This window comes from Diuraphis noxia, unplaced genomic scaffold (assembly GCF_037042655.1).
Source record: "Diuraphis noxia isolate RWA-SAM2 unplaced genomic scaffold, SU_Dnox_SAM2 contig0003, whole genome shotgun sequence".
Lineage (NCBI taxonomy): Eukaryota > Metazoa > Arthropoda > Insecta > Hemiptera > Aphididae > Diuraphis > Diuraphis noxia.
In genome coordinates, this window is record NW_028301713.1 from 58148012 (window position 1) to 58172021 (window position 24010).

Here is a 24010-nt window from a genome sequence, read left to right on the forward strand (position 1 = left end):
CCTTTACCAATTATTTGGTCCACTAAATTAAGTACTCCATTCACAAAAATAAATTATACAAATATTCGTATAAATATATGAAAATGTATTTTGCTGACTAGTATTGATGCCATACAAATTCACTAATAAAATCTTTTAAATAGATATATTCTATAGTTTTTTATATAGTTGCTATACATTTTCCAAGAAAATTGTAGTCTCTGATAAAAGGAAAATAAATTTAATACCATTTTAATCTTATATTATTTCGTAAATTCCTAATAATATCTGTAGCTGTAGACTACTGTGAAGTACCTATAAATAAATACAAGTTAACAAGCTTGGAGAAGACCCTTCGTTTTTCACATACCATTTTATATATATAATAAAAATTATTATTGACGAACGATACTGAAATCCAATATTCAAATTGAAAAAAAAAAAATTAAATCGGAAACAATAATTTATTTAAATCTACAAAAGTAATAACAATAACTCATGAATGTGGTTTTACATTTCAGTTCTACTTTGTATTTATATCGATTACACTTTCTTGCATATAAAACATTTAAAAAAAATAAATAAACCGTGTAAAAAATACAGTTATAAAGTTAGAAACGAAAGTTTTTTAAACACATAAATAACCAATATGAAAACATATATCTCAATCAATCAGAGTTGTGAATATCCATACATATTTAGCATTTTGCACCATAAAAGTTTGCCAAAAATGGAAAAATTCAATGTACAAAATAAAAAAAAAAAAACGATCAAAAACCAAAGTCAATAAATTTAACAAAAAAATATGTATCTGTTAATATATTGTGAAAACATGAAACCAAAGTTAAAATACTTAAGGTATTCTCAATAAGTACATACAAATTTAATAGTTTTTTTAATTTTCTTTGAAATATATTAAGTTAAGTAAACTGAACAGAAAGTCTACGTATATTTATAATATAATTTTAAAGGTAGAATACAAATCATATTAATTGTGGTTTTATTCTGCTTCAAAGTATATACGTATGTAAAACGTAGTTTGTTTCTAAACAAAAATAGATATTTAATATTAGTTGTTTACGGGAACTTCGGAAATAAATTGTAAATAATTATGTCTATTAAAACCTTATGTTACACGATTTGACTACGAATTAAAGTTGACATCAAGTAACATTGTAATAATGTAACAATAAATAATTATCGGGTATAATATTATGAAATACAACTATTCAATGCAGCATATTTATCATTTTATTTTGTTATAAAATAATTATAATTTTTTGCTCCAAACAAAAACGTACAATTTATTTGCTTAACTTATATTTTATGTGTACATTGTACACTATTCATTTTTATTGCGATATTTAAATATCCAATATAAATCATATTATCTTTATATGTTTTGTTTTTCTTAACTATATAGTTCCTATGCTCACGCTGGCTCTCACACTTGATGTGCCTACTCTTTGCAGCCAATCGATACGAATATACATATAGTATAGGTTTTACGCGATAATCCGGTTGTACACCTGAATATAACGTCTAGTTTAATGTAGTATCGCGGTGATTAATTTAAAAAGTCTCGTTGAAAGCGCACTTTTCTCCGTAGTTTTAATCCAAATCCGACGCGTACCGAAAATAATGTATAAATAAACCTAGGATTTAAAACGGCTTCTTCCCGAAACGGTTACGCGTCGAGACAATAGCCAAGACCATAAATATCGGCTGGCTGTATATTACACACACAATATGTTGCCTATATATATATAGGTTAGGTACGCGGTGCGCCTGCTCGCCGACTTCACGCGAGAAAACGGCGACCCGGACGACCATGGAGCTGACGCGGAAACTCACGTGGAAAACCCGCTTTGGGATAGACGGATAGCGCAGGGGGAGAGGCAGGGGTGAGTTGGACGGCGATGGGGTTCAGATTTTTGTCCCGTTACCCTACTTACTTCCGACGTGCCAACGATACAGCGGTGCCGACCCAGACGGTTTCTTTTATCCTTATACAACGAGAATATTATATTTGAAGATATTATTATTATTATTATTATTATATACTGTGTACACCGTACAGTGGATGCAACCGACGTCAATTGTTCAAGATCGGTAAATGTTTTTCGAACAAACGACGCGGTGCGGCGGCGTGTCACGACATAATATATTATTATTATGATATGGCTGTAGGTTGAGTTACACCTCGCAGGTACAGCGTGACGCCAAATTACCCGAATAGATTATAATAAAAAATATCTACTCGTTTAAAAAATTTTTCGTGGTGTTAAAACATTAGTTAATGTTCTCCACTTCCCCATTTCCACCGATACTTATATTATGGTTTGATTATTATTTGTTTCAATGAAGTTATTATTGCCCTGTGACTATACCGATAAGGTGGTCCAAAGTAGACATATTTTATGTATCTTTATTTGTTTGAAATAAGCCATTTTTTATATAACATAGCAATAAAATTACTATATTTATTTTATTACCAAGAGGACATCGCCTTTTAATAAATGTACAACATAACAAATGATTCAACAGGACCAATATTTTGTCTTGTGAGCACTAACATTGCGATGAATTGACTACTTATCAAAAAAATATAAGAATATCATTGACGGTATTTCTTAAGTTTTATTGATGGGTATTTTAAGCTTCAGAATGAATTATCTTCTATACGCTTGTAAGACGGAAACAAAATATTTAACGTATTGTTTGTAAAAAAAAAATCATCAAATATTACACTCTATTATTCTCTACAGTGAGAATGTGATTTGAACAAATTACTAAGCACCTATCCACCCTCTACCCCCACACCCTAAACATATTCCTTGTATTATGAAAATAATAATTTTGATTTTAGTGAAATTATAAAAAATGCAAATGCTTAATTTTAACTTCACACTCACATGGTATACCCTCAATCTACCGTCTCATTAGAAATTCTCTGGATCATTAAGTATATTAAATTTACACCTAAACTTTGTAGTCGAATTCATACCATTATGTCGACTTATGTAACAGGATCATGGGGCCTTAAATCGATTTCTGACGGTATTATTAAATACAAATTATCTCTACTTCAATATTACAGAAACACTTGAATCACTACTCGGTCCGGATCCCGACCAAAACAGGAAAACACTTAATTTTTTAAAATCAACTAATTTAATAAAACAAATATAACGTAAATGTAAATGTAAATACAATTATGTAACAAAGTATCACAAAAAAAAAAAAAAAAACTGTAACTAATGGCCTAAGATGCCGGGTTGTAACAAATAGATCAATAAAAAAAAAATTTAAAAAAATATCGTTGTAATAGTTGTTGGTCAGACCGATTACAAAACATAGGATGGCAGGATGCTTAAGTTGAACGAAATAAGATCGAAATCCTCAATGCAATATCATTACAATAAAATTAAATAGGAATGAGCAACAGCGGCTGGTGATCGCAATTGATAAACATTTAAGTACTCGACTTCCGTCAGAGTTCAACTCACGTCACATCATATTATCAATGTAATAAATATATTGTACCTACATAGGGAAAACTTCGTCTCGCAATATCCACCATCGGTTTTGACCCACCCTCAGTGGCAACCTTCATCCCAAACCACCGAAGGAAGGTGAATGCCATACAGATATATGCGATACCGATAGGTATTAATTTCTCATACGTTGGCATCTGTCCACTATAATATTCTCAGTATATTAACTTTTGTGCGCCCTCGAATACTTATATAGTTACCTATAATACTATATACTCATTTATATATATATATGAGTACACAGAGCCCATTCAATTAGTACACAGCGCCCTTATCGGATTACGACCGATCGCTGGTACCGCCGTCGCGGTAGTTGTTGTCGTCTCATCGTTGAACGATGAGAGTATAAGGAGGGGTTGGAAGTGGACCAACGCACTCTGTTCTCACTGGTTGAAATTAATGAACCGGGAAAATTGAAAACGGTCAATCGAGTAGAACGCGTGGCGGACATCTTATAATACCCACATTATATAAACAAATATATATATATTATGATTTGTTATTAAGCGACCAAACGTGATAAAATATTATTGTCTTATCTTAGGTAGCCTATCTAGATCGTGCTTAGATGGTAGATACTGTTATATAATGTTTTGTAGGTGGGAGAGAGGTGGATACATTTTTGTAGATTTTATGTTATATTATGATTTGTACATCGTATTTAAGGCAGTTATGATCATACCAACAATAATGCTTTAGGGTTCCTGGGCACAGTAACATAAAAAGCAACGTAAAGACAGCCCAAGAAGCCAAGAAAACAGTAGAACTCACGCAGATACCCCCAAATTAAATATAACTTATTTTGCAAATATAAAAAACAAATGAAATAAATCATCCAAATCAAATGAAAAACTCATTGGCTCAAATAGAACAACAAATTAACAAAAATTAAGAACTCCATATTTGGTTGGCCAAACTCCCTTAAAAACAGACGAGAAAAAATAATATTAAATAGAATCCGCATCAGATACACACGTTTAACGCATGAATACCTCATGAAAAATGTAGAAAACCCTACACTATGCACTTCTCACGGTAACGAACAATCAGTCAACCTTTTTTTCGAGAATGCCTTTAGTTCACAAATTAACTCAACATTTTCAACATTTTCAACATTCTCAAAGCAGCACTCGGGTCGAATACAGAAACCCCCAATCAAATTTTAATAATTTTAAGAAAATCTAAAATATTTAATATAAGAACATAATTTTAAAAACTTTTATTTTATTTATTCATTAGTAAAAAAATGTAATCATTATAATGATTAATGGCTACTGCTGCCGACGTTAATGTAAGGTGAATAAAAAAATAATAATAAGGTTTTACCTACCCGAATGTTGCAGTTTAGTGAAGATATCATCGACTACGCTTGCTAAATCGAATAGGTATTACAAAATACAGTATATAAATTATCATAATCGACTTATGCCAAATTAAAATGGCTGTTTAATGTCACGTTCCAAAGTAATGAAGCACTGATATGTTTAGTGAAAATGTGATACCGAAAACATCGATTATTATGCGAAGTTCAAATAAATAAATATAATTTTAAACTTACCAAATAGTTATTGAATGTTTTGACTATTGATATTATAATTTAATTTAATTTAATTCACAGTATGTACCCACTGTCTATTCACAAAATAGTACTGGTATAAAAAATAAAATATTACATCATGTTAATATCGTTAAATATACAGGTATATAACATATTTATATATAAAGTATATAAGTATATAATAAAGCAATAAAATTTGTATTATTTTTAATTAAATCGGTATGCTTTTGCAATTTGTGATAATTAATCTTCTAAAAATTAATTTCATAATAAACTCAACTTATAAGTTAAACCGGAACCTCATTATATATTTATTCAAACAATAATTATTCGTTATAATTAAATAGGCATGATAATGTTTTTTTAGTACAATGATGTAAACGCGTAACTCGTAATTAAATTTTTTTTTTTTAATACTTGTAGATAAAATTATGCATCAAATAGAAACTAAATTCAGTTAATAATTAATTTAATTGACATTTTCACTCGTCCGTTCATCACATCAATATTCCATACACTCATCTGAACATCTAACTTATGATATATTATGTACGTAAAACATTGTAGAAATGCTCTAAATAGAGGCATTTTCACATTTCGTTTACAACAAAGTTCACATCACGGACCTATATAAAGTTTTAAGTCTCGTCCACGTCATGCACAATATACTTGTGCAAATCCTATCAAACAAATACTATTGTAGAAGTTTCAAATGTGATTTAAAAAAAAAAAAAGTCCACTATAATGCAAACTAACTGGTTCTCGTGCAATAAGAAAAGAAAATTAAAGAAGAAATAAACAATTTTTCAAACAATGAAGTTTTAATTTATTATTTTTAAATATGATACCTATCTAATGTATATTTAATTTTGTGTAGTAGCTGGTAGAAAGTACCTGAATATTTTTTACATAATTTACGTTTCAAACTATTATACACTCAGTAGAAATAAAATCAACTATACTTAAATATTAAGCCATGTAGTTTACATTTAAATAGTGTTTTTATTTAATTTTCACTTAGTTTTGGTAAGTTTTAATAACAAGATTCGTGAACCTTATTCAAATTTTAATATAGCTAGAAAAACATAACATTTTTTTTCTTCATTTATTTGTGTTTTATAATTTCTTAATTCTTTGAATACTTACAAACTTTTCATTTAAATTTATGTATGTAATTGTTAAAATTTCAAGTTTTAATTTTTCATTACCACGAAATATCAAACAATATGATGATACACCAACTAAATTAAAACATTTTCATTCACATCATCAAGATATCAACATTATTATTACCATTGTTCATAATAGCCATAATAATGATGCATTGCACCTCATTTTCTTTCTAGACTTTAAAAACGTCAAATCAATTATATGTATAGGCCATAATAATTTTGTTACATTACCTATTACTTATTGTGTTGTAGTTACTGCATATAATTTTTTATCACTTGAATGTACTATATAGTACAACCCTATATAGTAAAACCTTTACTTATAAGTAAAGGTTAAATATTTAATTTTTTGAAATTATTGATGATTACAACGAAATAATTTAAATCATACGATCTAAAATTGTGATTTTAAGTGTAAATATCCGATTTCATCAACATTCAACCGTTGAACATTTCTAATTTTTAATTTCAGACGTTCGTAAAAAATACGTGCTGGGTAATACTTGACTTATGTTTATAATTATGGCAACTAATGCAACTATTATAACACTTTGTACTTTAATATATTTTCAAACCTTAAATATAAATTAAAGCTATTAAGAATTTTATTACTAAATAGAGGAATTTAAGAAGAATTTTTTTTAACATAAAGACAATTTACAAATATTACCGAATCTTACGAATTTAGTCTAAATTCTAGCTTCAAATACTCATACAAAGTATAATAATATTTTAAATAAATTTTTTTTTTTACAATTCTAGTTTTAAAAACGTAATATGAGAACAATTTTATTTTCTTGACATGTTTTTGACCAACCATACATTTTTTTCTATTGAAATGTACAGAAAAAAACAAATTCAAATTTATTTCAACAACTTCGAAATAGAATCAAAATATTTTAAATATTATATTGTACCTATTGAAAATTCTACTATAAACAATTGATAATTATCAACTATATTTATGACAGTATAATTATATAGGATAATTAACCTAAATATTATAATAGTTTCAAGTATTTACAGAATTTATTTTACTAAAATATAGAAAATCAGGTTCAACAAATGGGTTTTCATTTAAATTTCCATTTTTATTCTTAGTTTTTTTTTATTTTTGTTTTTTTTCGTTTATGAAAAATACTGAAATGTTTTAAATGTTAACCTTGCAAAGTAACCACTGAATAAAGACTACCTGAGAAAGTATCAAAGTTAAAAAAACATTTTTCTCCTATATAATAAGTGTCTATAAATATGAAAAAATTAAAATTAAAATACACATCATTTTAAAATCAATGCGTTCCACATAGAATTGAACTGAAAATTGGCAAAGAAATTACATCATACTGTTCTACTGTAATTTCAATGCACACAATTAAATTACAACACATGATTAATATACGGTTTTTATTATTATCTATTCTTGTATAACTATAGTTTTTCGTATTTACAAAGTGTAATATTGTACGATCGAATGTTTCCATATAAATTCATACAATCAATATATTTTTATGTAGCATGGGCATTGGGCATCGCTGCAGTGACTTTACTATTATGAAAATTTTTCGTGGATACTAAAAAAACTAGGACTAATTTCCAAAGACTCTTTTGAAATACAACTATTAAAATATTCGTCAAAGGATATCATTCCATGATACGACTTCTTCTATTCACCAGCGGCTTTCCAGTTGACTTGGTATTGTTATTTTTTCTTCATATCCCTTTCGCAGTTCCCCCGTATGCGGGGGGTTTTTTTTATGTTATTTTCATTTTCACTTATTTTTTTCATTTATGGCTCATGAAAGGATCGGATTTCATTGTTTTTTGAAGAAACTCGTGGTTCAGTAAACAAATAAATGACCCAAAAAAACATTATTCGAGTTTGTACGCGTATTTACAGATGAAGATTTGTATTCAATACACAAAACCAATGCCACTATTCTGCGTGTGTTTGTTGACATGATATTTTTTTTTCAGATTAAACGCACCAACGAAAACTTCAAACATTAAGCATGTCAAAATATTTGATTTATAATGGTTACATTTTTTATTTGCTATTATACTATCACGTATCTGCGACAATTCTGCGTATACGCAATGACTGCAATAATAATATTACTTTACAGCGAACCTCATAATTACACAATTTTTTTTTTTTGTACAAATGTCATCATAAATTCTACACAAGTTAAAGTGATTTCAGATGGAAAATGTAGTAAATATTATTAACGGCTTATTAGATTCGTTGAATAACATTGAATGTCTTTGTTTAAAAATAACATACGATTACACTATATTCATTGAAAATCATTTAGGTAGGTAATAGAATAAATTATGAATATCGATAAACGACGTTGTAATTAAAACATATTGGAATTAATTTATTACTTACTACAAATATAAATATTGAATCTTAATCAACATTACATACATATATATGATGTATATTAAAAATTTAAAAATATAAATTTATCATTTGTAGATATTTATTTTAACTAAATTACCTTTACGTATTTATTAGATATTTGATTCAAGTTAGAATTACAAAACTTATTGCTTTCATTGACACACTGCAATTTTATTGATTTTATATAATTATTTAATTTAATTTTTATTGTTGATTGTTGATTATTGATAAAACTCAGCCAATCTAAAACAGATATTCTTAGAGGTTGGGTCAGAGAGTTTTTACAAAAATAATCTAATATATTAAATATTTGTGAAGTAAAATTCTTCTTCTCATTATTATTAATATTATTATTCTTAACAAGGTAATATTTATAAAGTAAGGTTTAAAAGGTTGTAATTAGTTTTAATCTGTATTAATAATGTTTGTGTTATTGTTAAAAATACATTTATTCAATATAAATATTAAGGATTTACTAAGCTAAATTAAGTTGAATAATCTCATTATGAATAAATAAAATGAAATACAAGCTTATTAATTTATGAACATTTTTTTCCGAGCAAAATCATATGAATAATGAAAATATAATATACGATCATTCAATTGTACTTGTCTTGTAAGTAATATGAATAATATTATAGTACGAGTATTGAACCGATTTATTTCAAAATAAGAAAAATATTTATATGGTTTTAAATTTTTGATAATTTAATTGAACTAATATTTCATAATTTAGTATTTTCTGTCACAATTATGTTATAGGTATATTATTACAGAATACATGTATCCTGTATCCTGCATTAAGTAATTAATCAAAGAAAGTAATTAATCTTTTCTCAAATGTAACATATATTTTATGAACCGTGTCTATTAGAAATACAATTTTCATAATACAAAGACGATTACCATCTGATAACTCGGCACATAATATAATTATTTTTTCAAATAACATTGTAAATGAAGTATTCATATTTTTTTTAAACAAATTTTATCAAAGTTGATAAATTATATTAGAGTTGTTTAGATTTATTTTTGAATTTAGTGTTCATCTTATAATTATAAAATATATATCACTTGGTCGATATTATTAATTTCTATTTCTATTATCATATTCGTTAAATCACATTATATTATTAGCTTCTAGTCAGTGCTAGGTTATATTTATTAAACCTTATTTTTATAGAAAACTTTGATATTCATATTATATTTTATAAATTATTATGCCAGTAGCAGTAAACACAAAATAGTTTTTTTTTTTTTAGACTTGTTGATTGTCCAACAAAAAAATAATTTTTGATGTTAATATTATCCAAATTGTAATTTACGGAATGTTTTCAATAATATGAATATCTAGGATCTAAATGAAAACTAGCTGTTCTTATTTTTCCTTGTAAATATTTCATGTCCAATTTCCATTTCTTTGATGGATACATACAGACAACTGTGATTTAAAAGTGTAATTTAGATTTAGACATTTGAATAATGTACTTATTCAAATTAAAAATGCATAGGTACTTTAGTAATATAGTTGAACAGTTGTAATTAACTTGTTTTAGTGAGTATAAATGTTATTATTATATTTTTTTAAGACTTTTCAAATTACAAAAATAAAACACAATTATTTGTTATATTACGGCTATGGATTGTAATAATTGTAATAATTGAAATAATGGAAGCTATTTAAAATTAACATTCACCCATTTTCTCATGCAAAATAATTTTGCTACGTGATACATTTTTATAATACAAGAAAACGTTATCGCTATATTCTTGATAAATGATTTATCCAGAGAATTGAGTTTTATTTCACTTGGAAATATAATGGTTTAATAAATATAATTTCTTATTTCTTACAGTTTATCTATACCATGGTGTTTTATAGTATTTTTAAGTGTTAGACTCAAAAAAAATAAAAACTTAAAGTTTATACTAATTATAATAATTGATAATTAGAATAATCATTGAATTTTTGAACATATTAGAATAATTTGTTTGTTTATTTTTTTAAACATACCTAATTATTCATAATTTCGTAAAATACTTAATTAAAAAGAAAAGAAAATTATAAAAAAAAATATTGATATTATACGACAAAAATAACTTATACCTATAAAGTAATGTTGTTAATTCGTTTCCATTAGGTATGGCATTATATATTCAATGAACAAACATGACGTATGTCTGATTTTAAATAGTGGTTAAAATGGAGTTTATTGTGAGATATAGGTATATCCTTATTTCAACCATAAATATTTGACATATTTCCAGGGATATATTATATATTCCAGTATACTTAATATTCTTCAGAGACACTTACCTTAATTCCGTGATTTATTTGTTATATGTAATCATACTTACAATATAGAACAATACAGAAAAATTAAAAATATGTACTACGTGTTTGGTGAAATTTTTGAATAAATAATTTTCAAGACATTTTTTTTTTTTTTTTTGAAAACCTATTTCCATTTTTAATCTTTATTATATTATGTTAAATGTATTGTCAATAAAACTTAGAAAATATACCTTATTCCATAATCATTTTTTTCTACAAATTAAAAAAAAAAAATTCGTATATTTTAGTTCTAAATATGTTATAATGATATTTTAATGTCAATGGAATGCACAAGAATGGGACGAGAATGCTCCTATAGATTTTTTTATACATATCTTACTGTTTTATGTTTGTGATTAATGACTATATTAATATAGTTTTATAACTGTATGATTTACGATATAACTATAGTAAATAATATTCAAATCAATCTTCAATTTATAAATATATATATTTTTTTTTAAGTAGGCACCTATATTAAAATTATGCAAGATTACAAATGGTGATAACTGAAATCGTTCCTTTGGGCAGCTTTTCGATGTTAAATTAAGTTCAAATAATTGTGTCCCCCTTCTTCAAAATAATCTCAGCGGACATCCTTGTTAGATGTCAAACATTAATATTACATTTTAATATTTTAGCTTATGCTATATACTCATAATTGTTAAGTAACAAATATTGTATCATACACTATCATGACTATATATGTATTCCACTATCATAAAACCAATACACTAATGTTAATTCTGTGTATAAATTGTCATTGCGTTACGTATGGTTAATAAAAAAGTATAAACTTCCTACATTTTCTTATTTTTATTTATAAAGAAAATTTTATCTTCGTCTATAAGTAGTGGATCTTTTTTAACTAACCAATAAATGTTTAACTATAAATTGAAAATAAATGTTACATTCTACTCTCTTAATACATAAAAAAATATTGTAACGATGAATCATATAATACAATAATAAACTTCTTATCAACATTTATTAGATAGTTATTGAAGATTTATTTGAACAATACAATATAATGAAAACCTTTGAATTTAAATGTCGGGTTTCAGTAATTAAGAACCATACAAAATTTAAGATAAAACAATAGGTAGCAGGTTATATTTTATTATCATGTTTTTGAAAATATATTATAAATTATGATTATCGATAATGTCGAGCATGTAAATTATTATTTTCTAAAATACATTAAGATAACTGAGAAAATTATTTTTCTATTTTTGTCAGAGTATTCTTAAGACTACTGAGAAAATGAAAAAACCTATTTAAAGTACCAGCTGTGTTCCATTTCCAATCTATGTGTATAAACTAAGAGCTTCAAGTAACATTGACTAGGTAGTAGATACCCAAAACGTGTTTTCCAAGAAAAAAAATGGGGTATCGTTGTAAAACCAATTGCTCTTTCACACGACTAAAATGAAAATGGTGTAACTCAAGATTTTTGAAAAGCATTTTGTAACCTACAAACAAGTTTATTTTAAAATTTAAACATCAACATTTATCAATATATGGGATAAGTATTATAATATATAACATTTTTAACTGTTTCTTGATACAACAAAGGTAAATTTATATACAAACATCAATACATTTTTTTATTCGTTTGAGCTATACAAATTCAATTTTTTTGTATCGTTCATCGTTTGGAATTGAAGTATGAAATCTACTTATAATATTTATAATATCAATAAAGACGGGGGGTAATTTTATCTCAAGTATTTTAAGTTTTTATTTATGAACCGAGTAAAAAAGTTTTCATCTTGTTTACGTATATTTATATACGCATAATGACACTATAAATCGCTGTTTATAATATTATGCAATGTATATTAAACATTGTTATTATAATATCAAGAATGTTGTGCTTCGTATTATAATCAACAATAGATCAAACATTCTAAAAATAAAATTATAAATTTAAAGATTACAATATTCTATATTTTAATTTTTAGATTCTAAGTGAAGTAATGAATTTATATTTATTTATCAGTCAAAAATCTTGAAAATTCAGTAAAAAGTTTTTGTTAAGCTTTAATTAGTATGATTTAAAAATAAAATTTGAACATAAATTCACAATAGGTTTTTTTGAATGTCTGAAATTAGAATTTCGAAAAAAATTGTCAAAATCACAAAAATTCGTAAATTATTTTGTAGTTTAAAATGTTCAATTTTTATAGCTAAGATTACAAATCTAAATCAAATTTTCTCACAATAATTTTATACTGCAACCAAAAAATCTAAACTATTTATAAGCATACATTTTTTTTCAAATTACTCAAAATAAAATATTTTAACGAAAAATAAAAATTTTTGGTTGCTACTTGAAATTTATTGAGTTATTACAGTCATTGTTTTTTATTTTGGAGACTTACATTTCAAATTTTAACGAATATTAATGATTTGAGTTTTTTATTTTGATTCAAAAATATTATTCGTGAATACTGGAAACTTTTAAAATATATAATTATAATTTATAATTTATTCACACAATGTCACTTTCAAATGCAACATTTGTAGCAAGAATTAATTCAACCCTCTGTATTACTAATATTAAAGTAAATTACTTAAATAGTAATAATTTCATAAAATTTACTTAGCAATATAGACTGTTTGTAATTTTCACTCAGATTCGTTTTTTGTATACAATGATTTTATATCATTGAATTTAAATTATTTAACACATCAATTACAGTGTTTCATTTTTTCTATAAATGTAATTATAAAATAATTCATCAGATAAAAAAGCTTGAAAATACAAAGTTCGGTATTAGTTATTGTTAGTGCAATTAAAAAATATTGAAGGTATAACCAAAATTAATATATACAAATTTTTTTATACACATCAGAAGATCAAATTTTAATAAAATTCTTAAAACTCACGAATATTTTCAAATAATTATATAGTTAAAATTCAGAATCGTTTTATGTACCTATGCAATGATTTATCTTTTAATACAGATTCAACACAATATATATACGGTACCCAATTACGAAGTATACTTGAAAAGCAGTACAGTTAACTGCTTTTCCCTTTTTATTATTTATAATAGCTAAATGTTTCTTTAAAACATTCAAATTCTAACTTGAGATATTTCAAATACGATTTAAAGCCTTCAATATTGTATTTTGATTAACTTTAATATTTTCATTGTTGCTTGGTATTTTTGACATAAAAATATAACTATATTATATTCAATTGTATATTCCATTGTTACATTTTATTTGATAAAAAGATATTTTATCTATAGTGACAACGAAATCGTTCACTTCACTGTTCGGAATTATTGTCACAATCCTCATAAGTAGTAGGTACACCGAAATTAATGAACAATTTATCTGTGTTTACAATGACTAATTTTTACCAATGAAATTGTCATTTGTATTTAAACATGTTACTGATTTAAGATAAATTATGTTATCATATTTGTATTACATATTATCATCTCCCTGTTATATAAAAAAAAATCTTTTGTATATTATAACACATTCTATTATTTTAATAGCAACCAAAATAAATAAATTATTATTATTATTCATTTAAACTTTAGAACTTTGATACTTAAAACTTTGTATTATTTAAAAAAGTCAAGTCTATTATTTTTATCTTCTACATATTTATTTTACTTTCAAATATTTTAATTTACAGATATTACATTACAAGATGCAAAGGTGATCTTAGAGCGACCTTTGAATCACGGAAGTGAAACCCCCAGGGTGGTCGGCATGTGATGCCAAGCGGTTGGCGAGGGCAGTGCCTTGCATTGTTTTGAACTAATATAAATTATATATTTCGTCAATTATCACCGTAATTATAATGAAAAGTTTGTTGTCGAGGCCTTGCAATCCATTATAACATTTATAAATTTTAATAATTTTTATCATTCATATATTACATATATATTTGCATACATCTATTTTATTTGTTAATGTATTTCATATATGTACATAATATTAATACAACTTATATTATATAATAATAGATACATGTTGAACTAACATATTTGTTCTCAATTAATAAAGACTAATTATTTAGATAGCATGGTGAATCAAAATATTAACTTATTAATTTATTTTATTTTAAAAGAAAACAATTGTTCAGTACTCGGGATGCAACTTGAAAAAAATTTATTGAAAAATAAGAAACATTAAATACAATATACCTATTGAGTCTTAAAGACATAATGTATTAGTCTCCAATTATGATTATAAGTTTACATGGAAATACATTGTATTATAAACGGTAATTTCAGAAATCATACAATGTTTATAAAATAATAATTACTTTTAAATTTAATGATTTATTATATTATATTGTGACATTACAATGTGGTACACCCGTCAATAAAAATAATTTTTCTATTCCAACACTAAAATAATGATATAGGTACAACTGTACAAGTATATACAATTTAATATCGAAAATCACTTAAATTCAAAGAGTTAAATATTCACTTTAAATAATGTTAAATTTAGAGTTAAAAGATAACACTAGTTGTAAGTGAATTTTTGATTTTCACAGTTACTATTTATAACTAATTATGGACTACCTATATTATATTTCTATTATATACCTACATAACCCAAAAATAGTAAATTAATTGATAATATAATAGCGTACTGTCGGTGGTAAATAAGTAAAAGCGTCTCAGCCGTTCTAAATAATTACTGAAATGAATTAAACAAGTCGGAGGTGTGTTTAATTGAACGTGTGAGCTTACCATGCCACATGATCATTCAGTGTATTCCCTGATCGATTAAGATCGTTTCTCTTCAAGTCGTATACGCGATGCTTATATTTTATGAATTGAGTTTAATACAATGTGTACGCTTGAAGTCTATAATATAATTAAGTGTTTGTCAGATGTGGATAAAATAAAAAATAAAAGCTCTTTAAGTATTTCAAGCATACTGTTTGTTCTACGCTCAAATTTTGGACATATTAAACGCATTTCGTGGACACGCCATAGCCGCACATCACAGGAGATTTTAAAGCTTCTTAAAGCAATATAACACTCTGAATTTATCCTAGAGGTAACACCATACAACGTGAATATCTCAGTCGTATAATTTATCGTAATATTGTCTTGAATAACTCGTTTTAATATATTTTCAATTTACGTTATCTAGCAAATTGTTTAATCAGGTAATTACTTTAACATACAAACACTATATATATATATATTTCTATCTCTTTATGTTATATTATTATAATGTTTATAATTACTAGGTAGTTCTTAATTTTTATTGCGATTTAAACAATATTAGTAACAATACAATCTATTGTGTTTATTATTTTTGTTGATAAATTTGATTCACAACTTGATTTTTAACCAATAATTTCAAATTATATTAATTTTAACTTTGTATGAGCAGAACATTTTTCTGAAAATGTTGATACGTCTACTAAATACATTGTAGTAAGTACATTGTTGTTATGTTCAACATAGTTGAATTATGGATAAATTATATTTGTAGTATAATTTATGATAATATAAGTAACGTAGGTATAAATAATAAATGCATAGATTTACGTGTAACAGAAAATCTAGATCAAAGGTGAAAAGAAAAAGTTGTATTCGCCTATTCACATAAAAATGTAAATTCAACAGTAAAAGGGAGTAATATTTAAATACTTATAGGCATATCACGTCATTTTACGTCATTGTTGAAATTCATATAAATACGAGTAAATTACCCAGCACTTTTAGAGAGATAGTTGAATCAGTTAAAGTCTTGTGAGCTTACGACTGTGTGATAATAAAAACTATATTATAATAGTATATATAATAAAATTATCTAATGAGTTTAGAGTAACAAGTCAACGCATTTATTCATTCATTCATTATCTATCTCTTATCAATAACGTCTCAACATTTTAACTTACATTCTATGGCATTAAATAATTATTGTGGTATCGATCGTTATGTCCTGCACAGCGATCACTACAACATAAAAAAAAAATAATTTTTATTTTTTATTGAGATCAATAATCACTTAAATGTTGAATAAATCAATAAAGCCTTCAAATTTTACACAACAATATATTGTTATAATAGTCATTTATTTACAACTACGGAGCTACGCGTTCAACCGTGTACCCGATATGGGTTTTAGATAACTGAGTAGGTACTGATGAAAAGCGAACACAATTCGGAGTACCTATCCAGCTACATGTGTGATAATTAAATTAGCTTACAATTAAAACATAATGAGATGTATTACGTGTGAAAAAATGTCTGCAATACTATTATAGTTTTACCTGAAGACGGATCGGGCCGATGTTGACGGCGGCGTAGCCGTACCTACGATTTCGGACGTGACACTAAAATATAATACGGTATTGTATTGTGACGTGATTTATTTATTTAATTTTTTAATACTATATTATATCATGACAAATATGACACTATTGTGTAGAAATGAAGACAAATGACAACAGTGATGATATGGGCCAAAAGTGAAACGACGGAAAATCAAACGGAAAAAAAAACAAAACGACGAAATTTTTTAGCGCTATTTGTGGCGATGATCGTTGAGGGTGGTCAGGACGACGACGACGACGATACACACGAGTTCGAAAGAGCAGCGTAGTTTCAGTAGGTGCGCGGCGGACGGGTGTACGCGACAGAGTACGCCGAGTGTGGGGCCCTACTGAAATGCGCCACACTGCCGAACGGTGCCGGTGGCGGCGCGACCGGGCTCCACTACCCCCTCGGCGGCGCGGCGCGACGGTGGCGGCGGCGGCAGCGACGGTATAACTGCGACGCGATGCTACTGCACGAATCGACAGAGTAGTTTTCCGAACACGAAACGATGATAATACGACAACAATTACGAGTTTGTCACTGCACATCGTTCGGAATATTATGCTATAATGTACAATAAATATATATATATATATATATATATATCATCATAATCGACTTATAATTATTAATTATATTTAATTTAATTCTTAGTAACTGTAGGTAAAAGAACGGAGAAATATTATAATAACCCTCTTTGTATCCACAACGAGCTTAGCTCACGGAGACAATAATTTATGTATAATGTCATATTTTAATAAGTATTAATAATTTAAATGTATGTAGGTATCATACCTTAATTTTTTTTTAATAAATAAATAAATAATAATAATAATATCATTATAATATGCTGCATATATAGGCACAATGCTGGGTGATTCACCCACGAGCGTATGAACCTTTGTTCTAGCAATATTTTCCTGCAAGTAATAATGGATTTATTCAAAAATTCCCATTGGTGGAAATTTAAAGCATACACGAAGGTCGATTATTTAAATAATTACATTTTCATATACTGAGCGGAGTGATAGTCGTAATGATTTTACCATGATGTGTTTTTCGTTTTTTAATTTATGCTCATGTACACGATAAGCAGTCGAAATAATATTTCAATTGAGACTTCACATTTTTTATGCAAAATCGGTTTTTGACAAAATCGATTTTAGTTTCTGGTGTAATCCCAAAACAAATAATCATGTAGATACATGATATTTTAATTTAATGTTTATATTAGCATTTCCTAAGCACAACATTTTCAAAATATTTTGACTCTTATATTCAGTTTTAGTCATTTAAAAATGTTGACAACATTTATCAAATTACAATTTTAAAACTGGGTAATTAAAACTTATAGAGTAAATATATTATATACTTTGACATTGACATTTTCAAATGCAATTTTTCTGACAAAGATGAATTTAGCCTACTAGGTATAGTATTAATGTTTATAATATAATGAAATAAATTACTGTTATCAATAATATAATATAAAATAATATCATACAAAATATCTACTTAGTAATATTATAGTCTGATAGACTGTCTCCGTTCAGAATATTGTTTTTGTATTTAATTATTTTATATCGTTGTATTCAAATTTAACATATCCCTTATATAACGTGACTCTAGCCAACGTAGCGTAATCCACTTACCGTCTTTTTACACCAGATGAGAAGTATAATATCGTATAGTGGTACAAACCACCAATTTTTTTTCATGTGATAATAATTAATCTCTTCTACTGATAATCATATATGTATTTATTGAGACATATAAATCGTGGAGTTTTAACTGAGGATCTCCAACGGCCATGACCATAGAGTTTTATTCTAATATTTTAATGGACAAAATTATGATTTGAAAATTATATTAATGTATTGAAAATGTATAAATTGTAAAAGTTTTCCGAGTTATTATAACGAGTATTCTGTATTAATTATTATATGTACTTTGAGTTTTATTTAAAACTATTACTTTGAAATATGATCTTAAATGCATGCTATCAATGACCCGAACACTATTAGTTCAAATTTTAAATTAGATGTATGCATAATAATTTATTATAGAAAAATGTGGTGCTCATTTGAGAAATAAAAATCTATAACTATAATGTAGAATATTTATTATAACTAACTAATATAAATTGTGAATTTCTTAGTTGATTCGCGATTTTTCTAGTTGACATGCTATAGGTATATCCAATTCAAGGTGCATACCCAAATGTTTAGTAGAATCTATTTTTTTATTGTAATATGATCCAGTAAGAAGTACCATACAGTAAACACTTATGTATATAGTTATGCACTCATAATTTTATGCGCAAAAAATATAACCTATACTGGCCTACCAAGCACTATGGCGTTTTTTAAATTCTAACCACTTCAGAATTTCTGAATTACTAAGTGACAATACTTTTATAATATACTTATTACTATTTTTTTTTTTTTTACCATTTAAATATTATCCTATACTGATTTTCACATTCAACCTGGCAAGCAAACAGCTTTTATACGTGGCTATCATCAAATTTGGACTTATGATACAAAATTGTGGGTATGTGCCAACAGATCCAACATCGAAGTCATTAAACGTTGTATAAATATTCTCCTTCTTACCATTTTCACAACATTTTACCGATTCAATAGTAACTAAGTCATTGACATTTGAAGGTATCATCCATCTAAGATGAAATCAAAAAGTTTGTCAACAGACAGGAGAAAATGCTAGAGCTATACACCATTGCAACTGCTATCTGCCAACTTCTTGACAAATCGCAAGACATTAGTATCCCTAACGTTTGAAGCCATAACTTAGTTTAAGTGACTTTGGCAAAGGTTTAATCTCAAACATGTTATCTCAAATCATACCATCTCAAAAACGTGAAATTATAAGTATTATAACACAGCTTGTAATAATTGTGCATTATAAAAAAATTATACGATTTGTGAATTAATATTATACGTACGGCTTGATCTTTTCGAATTGGTTTACCATCAACAGAGCAGTTGTTTATTATACTCTAATAAATAATAATATCAGAACAATTTTTGAATTGTAAAACTTACAAGTTTAAATATCCGTCAATGTGAAACATAAATGATAGTTCGTAGCTGCCCATTACATTGCGTAGGTACAATCTTGCGGAAATCAATGTTATTCGCTTCATTGAATAATACAAAAACATAGGTATACATTTAATCATAATAAGTTGACTCGTTCCTACATTTATCTTATGAAGCAAAAGGTAACAGTTTTTTAGTATGTACAATATATGTATTTATAATTATGTAGTATCTGTAAGCTTATCATCGGGAAACCTTAATTTATGAAACATAATAAATGTATTAGTTATATTTAAATTTAAAACAATGAACGTAAATTATGAAATAAATCCATATAAATATAAAGTGGTATTACATCTTAGATTCTGAGTAGAGTGATACATTTATTGAATTTATATTAATGTATGTGAATATATTTAGGAGATCAAAAGTAAAAAAAAAAAAAGAACAACACTTTTCTTAATAATTAGGAGAATAAAAGAAAAAGAAAGGAATAAACGAATTTTTTAAAAAGAATCAATCTTTAGTAATATATAGAAAATATATGGTATAATATTCAAAATAATATGTTGACTCTTTTTAAACTATTTACGACAGTCATTTGAAATTTTGATTTTTTTTAATTCTGTCTATATCGGTTTTAAATTATTCCTTCGTTCAGAAAACTTGAAAATGTAATAAATTGATTTTAAAAAGTTAGTTGAACTTTAAAAAAAATCATGTATCTTTATATAGGTAATGTGTATTGTTAGATTTGATTTCTATCAACGTCGTGGCTCATAAGCCGCAACCGAGACCTGTCCAATTGAAATGTCCTTGAACTAACCCAGCGCATATATACAACCCACGTGTAAATATATATATATATATATACATACATATTACTATGTAGTTGGTCAAGTATGTCTAGCAGGAAGAAAAGTCCCTGTGATGTACACTAGAAGTCGGGACAGTCGACACCGACGTTTTAGTGAAAATGTGTATAGTATCCGTGTATAAGTATAATAATACGTATTATGTACTTTTTGCGTTCCAATACGTTTGTGTATACATATATTTAAATCGAGAGGAAAACTAATAACAATGCATTTCAATTACGAGTAAACGTAAACAGAAAATACCCGGCAAGGGAGGGATTGGAGAAGTGTGGAGTCGCACTCTCACAACCAAACACTGCATTTGAATATCCATCCCGGTGCAGCAGACTATAATAATATATTGTACGCTTATAATATAGGGGACGATAAGCGACGTTCACTGCAGTGCAAAAATACACATAACAATAATAGTAATAATACAAATTGTTATTAAGTCTATGCGGTGACCTGTGTATACTGTGACGACGCGCCTTAACGTAATATATTTTATTATTATTGTTATAGACTGCAGCTTATAGGACGTCCGCCGTCGATATTTCCACTGTTTTCTCCATCGAACCGTTTTATTTGTTTTTTTTTTTTTTTTTTTACCATACAGACGCTTCAAAATTGTATTGTTTTCTATCAATCCGATCGCGTTAAAACAACCGACGCGAGTTAATCGAAAACTATTCGCCATACCGATTCGACAATTCTCAGCCACTGACCCTTCATTATATGACTTAATGTATATATTTACTTTTAGATCTTATAAGTTATAACATTTATGTCCAACATGTTGAACGGATAAATCACTAAACCATGCTGATTATTATTACAACGCGTATTGATAAATATTTGTATAGGTACTAGCTATATTTACCACTACGTGTTGGACATTTTTTAATTGAAAAAAAAGATTTTTATTAAGTATTAAGTACTCACGTCAAATATTAGTAATCTATCGAACAGATTTCTATATTATTTTACATAACTATTCGTTTTCAAACTGTTATTTTAAATGTAATCGATATTATATAATTTTAACCATACTTTGTTCGTCGATTATGAATTTATTAAGCATCTTAAAAAAAAATTGGTATGCAAGATGTATTTTTTAAATGACGTAAAAATAATATTCTTTTAAAAAAATCTAACCTGGCCATTATTACTGATAAACTATTTATAATATATAAAAAATAAAATAAAAAATAAAAATGGTGAAAAATTTAATTTTTAAATATATTGCCGTTACAGTTTATGAACATTTTCAAGATAAACTAGATAAAATTTTGTATTATGCAAATTATACACATACCTAACATAATGAAGCACGTTTATTAGTGACAAACGTAAATTTGTATATTCTATTTTATACCATTAAGACCATGATGTGCTAACCTATATTATTATGATGCTTACAATATAATTTATAAAATCCTGTTTTAATTCATGATCGCCCATCATTGATGGGTGTGCAATTTGTTGTACATGAACGTCATGAACGCGATATGGTTATAATTGCTATATGAAACAAACATTGGTATTCAAAGCCCGTACCTACATGGTACCACATAAAAAAAAAAAACTATTTAATACACGAGATTAAAATATTATAAAAGGAATAGCGAATGTTTATGATTACACACTTTTGATATGCAAATTATTTCGTCCGAAAATTGACTTTTATAATGCGTTTGATGACGTTTCTTCACGTATATGCGTATGTTTTGATCTACATGGGCACGTGGCATACATTTTTTTCCTCAATTTCAAATGCTCGAAAGAGAGAACGAATGTATCTCTCTCTCATTTATATATACACATATATAAATGTGTGTTTTTGGGTAGGTTAGTAGGTTTTGAGAAATACTGACCAAAATAGCCCAAGTGTAGGTGTGTTTTCAAACGAATCCCGTTTCCGGGAAATTAAAAGCACGACGCATTATTAGAAACTACGATGCCAATATTATTAATAAAACTAAAAGTGAAATCAGATCTCAGGAACTACATGAAATATAATATTAATATATATATCGTATTATATTAGATGTCTGCCCGTTGGGGTTCATATAATATTATATCAGTTTACATACACGCCAAACGGTTCGTTTTACTTCGTACATTTAGTTAAGTTGTCAAATAATGAGCGAGGTGTGTATTATAGACAATAGTATATAGGAATATTATATCCGGTTCTCCTCCACTTCCACAAAACTACCTTTAACTTCATCTCCCTAAAACTTTATGGTGTAGGAATTTCTTGCAAAGCATGATGAGATATGTCATGTTGTAAGGTAAAATTCTGGGTAGGTGCAGTGCTGCAAAGCTGAAGAGAGGTGCCCGTGTATTGAAATGGTAATACAGCAATTTCTAGATATTTGTATATCATATTATTATACTATTGTGTTTGTTCATTCATTCATGAGTACTTGCGTTTTATGATTTATTAGTATAGTATCTTATTATATATAGTTATAATAATATTTAAGATCAGATAAGCATAATGTTTTAATATAAAGACGTTGTATGAAATATTATCCAGCAGTGTTCCAATAATTAATATTTTTTTCAGTAGGAATTTTTTGATTATTAATATTTAAAAATTGTAATTTTCAATATATAAATAATTTGAATGTGTTAAAAATATAACTATGGCACAAACAGCCATAATATCATAATAAAATACAGCTATAATATTTTAGCTGTTTAGCAGTCATATAACTTCTATACCTATAACTTTTTTTGTATTCCTTAACAGTTAGCATT

General features: G+C 26.6%; 1 protein-coding gene across 7 annotated transcripts in view; it reads right to left on the bottom strand.

The window, feature by feature from the left end:
- nAChRalpha4 (nicotinic acetylcholine receptor alpha4) overlaps positions 1-17731 on the bottom strand; it is a 168967-nt gene extending 151236 nt beyond the window's left edge. For 2 of the 7 annotated variants that reach the window (XR_016190737.1, XM_089222189.1), the window contains exon 1: positions 17277-17728. The gene's annotated coding sequence lies outside the window, so the exon portion shown is untranslated. Of the gene's footprint in view, positions 1-16901; positions 16960-17239 lie in introns of all 7 variants that reach the window. The other 5 variants (XR_016190738.1, XR_016190740.1, XR_016190739.1 and 2 more) reach the window with 5 other exon arrangements.
- Between the last annotated feature and the right edge of the window lie 6279 nt (positions 17732-24010).